This window comes from Nannospalax galili, unplaced genomic scaffold (assembly GCF_000622305.1).
Source record: "Nannospalax galili isolate Female #2095 unplaced genomic scaffold, S.galili_v1.0 scaffold16, whole genome shotgun sequence".
NCBI lineage: Eukaryota > Metazoa > Chordata > Mammalia > Rodentia > Spalacidae > Nannospalax > Nannospalax galili.
The window spans coordinates 4,089,951-4,093,251 of record NW_008339910.1 but is presented as its reverse complement, the minus strand read 5'-3'; positions in this window follow the sequence as shown (position 1 = coordinate 4,093,251).

The following is a 3,301-nucleotide window of genomic DNA, read 5'->3' as shown; positions in this document are numbered from 1 at the left end:
GGGTAAAGTATTCTGGGTTGACATCTATTGTCATGTAGAACTGGAAATACCTTGGTCCAGGCTCTTCCGGCTTTCATAGCTTGCACTGATACGTCAGCTGTAATTCTGATGGGCTTTCCTTTGTATGTGACTTTTTTTTTTTCCTGCTTTCTGTATTCTCTCTTTGTTTTGTACATTTAGTGTTTTTATTATGGTATTTCTAATGGAGTTTCTTTTCTGATCTTCTCTATTTTGTGTTCTATGTCCTTCCTGTATTTGTATGGGGATGTCTTTCCTTAATTTTGGGAAATTCTCTTCTACAATCCTGTTTAAGATCTTGTCAACACCATTAACCTGAAATTCTTCTCCTTACTCTATTCCTATGATCCATAGATTTGGTTATTCATGGTGTCCCACATCTCTTGCATATTCCATTCCTTTTTTAAAAAATTTTCCATAATCTTTGCTTGAGTGGTCCAAATCTTCAACTTTATCCGCCAGTGTTGGTATTTTGTTTTCCATTTCATTCATTCTAGAGGTGAGGCTTTCCCCTCTTCTTTCAAGGTGGCTTATTGAGTTTTGCAATTCCTTCTTCATTTGCAATTTCTTCTTCATTTTCTTCAATGTTTCTATCTCTTTTGTGAATCCATTCAGAAGTTTATCCCTATCTTCTTTTAGCTATGATTTGTTGGTTTGTGTGTCCTTTAAATTCATTGAATTCCTTGATCATGTTTATGATTATTTTTTTAAATTCAGTGTCCTGGGTTATGTCTAGGGATTCTCCTTGTAAAACTCTTCTACAGGATTGGTGGAGTTTGGTGGGGACATAGTGTTTTGGCTTTCAATTTTATTATTCTTTAGTTGTGATTTTGGCATGTGAATTTCTTTTGTTGTTTATGAATCTGATATGAGAATTAAGTTGAAGTATGTTTCTTTTTGTATTACGGGGATGCCTAGATCCTTTCTTTATTGGTAATGTAATGCTTGTTGGTACAGGGTTCAGGTTCTCTCAGGTTTAATTTGGAAGGAACTGATGGCTTCAGATCAGCTATTCAGCAGTACCCACAGAAGCACAATTCAGGTTTGAGTCAGGTACCCTCAGGTTTCCTTCCGTATGTGAAGGCAGAATCTGGGCACTCTAAGGCAGTCCACCTTCTCGGGTTGTCTGCTAGGATCTCAGCCTTAGCCTATGAAAGACAGATTTGCTCTGGGGCCTTGGGAGGGGCCTCAAAAAATCTGAGGTAGGGGAAAGAGTATGGTACAATTAGGGGAAGCTCACCACCACGTAGAGGCAGAATACAGGGCCTCTCAGGCAGTCCCCTGTGTTCTCAGGCCAGAACTCAGCACTCTCTGGTGGTCTGCTGAGATCACAGCCCACCACACATCTTTTAAAATGGATGTTATCAAAAAGAAGATAGGTTATGCAGTTTAAGAAATGCTGAAAAAAAAAGAGTAATTGCAAATCATTGGTGGGTCTCTAATTTGATACAGTCATTAGGGAAGATATTATAAATATCACTAAAAAGAATAAAGATAACATAGGATTAAAGAATCTCATTGCTAGCTGTAGAGTCTAATGGATAAAATCCATGTTCAAGAGCTGTTTGCACTCCAACAGGCACTGTAGCAGTATTCAGAATATCTAAGAAGTGAAACAAACTTAAATGTCCAACACATAGCAGAAACAATATATATGCCCATAGGTATCCCATTACACACACACACACACACACACACACACACACACATATACATATATATATAATGTATATGAAATATATATTGGGCCATAAAAATAAGGAAATCTTGTTTGCACAACATGAAACACGAATGACCTGTAGTGCATTAGTTTAAGTGAAATCAATCAGACAGATGAAGTCAAATAGGCTTGATTTTTACCTACATGTGGAATGTAAGACTTGAATTCAAAGGAGCACAGCTGTAAACAAACAAGCAATCAATCAACTAGGAAATAAAATAAAACAAAAAAACAGAGTAAGGTGCAGTGGAAAGGGATTACTGGCATGCTCTTTTTAAGAATGTAAATTAGTGCACAATTTTGATAACAGTTTGCAGCATTTGATAAAATTAAAAATAGAATTGCCACACAGTCTAGAAATCCCATGTTATATATACAAATATATAACCAAAAATTTTAAAGTTAAGATCATGGAGAGATACCTGCTGCTCATTGTTAGGTGCAGCATTATTTTCAATAATGAATGCATGTAAATAATTCAAATATCCATTTATATAGATTCCTATTGAAAAGAAGTTTTGAGTTGGCCTTTTAAGGTAGAATTTCCAGTGAGATGGAAGATGATAAAGAAGCATCTTTATTTCAAACAACAACAGCAACAACTAAGATGACAGTTTATAATATATCCATAGCCAAAAGCAGTGGCTGGACTTAGTGAAATAGTATGAATTTAGCTGGTTGTGGTGGTGCATGCCAGTAAGTCTGGTACACAAAGGACTGAGACAGGAATATTGCCACTAGTTATTTATTGGTACTAGTTTTTGGCCTACACAGCAAGTTCTAGGCCAGCTAGGGCTAAATAAAAAGAAAAAGATTAGCAAGTACAGATATCAATTAAGTCTAAGTATTTTTTATAGATTTTTAAATTCTTATTTTCAAATCCACAAACATAGTATATTAGTGCAAACCACTGGATTATAAAATGTTAGTGAAAACAAAAATGGCTGAAATTACTCCTTGGAGATTCTTCTTTGAAAATGACTCATTAAGCATTGAATGATTCAGGTTTCTCTAATAAACAGCAACATGGTTTCAATAGATATGTGTCTTCAAAAATAAATATGCCCCTGCCCCTGGGAGTATAGGGTACAATGCAACATGTCACAGAAGAATGGTGCAGATATTTTTTAGCACATTTTTCCCTTGAAATGGAATAATATTTTTTCCTGAAATGAGAAGTGAATTGCTCCAAGCATGGCATTTAAGTCTTCACTCCAGCTGGTGATTGGTTCACATGCAGTAATAGAATGTACCTGGATTGTGGAAAATTTTGTAACGTGATGCTAGAAGAGTTTCCAGCTTGGATAGGATCAGGAAAAGGGAACATTATGGGAGAAGAAATACATAGAATCAACATGTATTGACCATATGGTGAGAGTGAGCCTCAGATACATTTATTAGAAATTTGGAATGACCTATGCCTGTTAACACTGAAATTTATAGCAGTGTTAAATGTTTGCCTTTTAAATACTATTAAATTTATTTTCATTCCATGTATATGAGTGTTTTGCCTGTATGCATGTAAGTACACCCATGTATGAAATGCCTGTGGAGGCCGTAAAA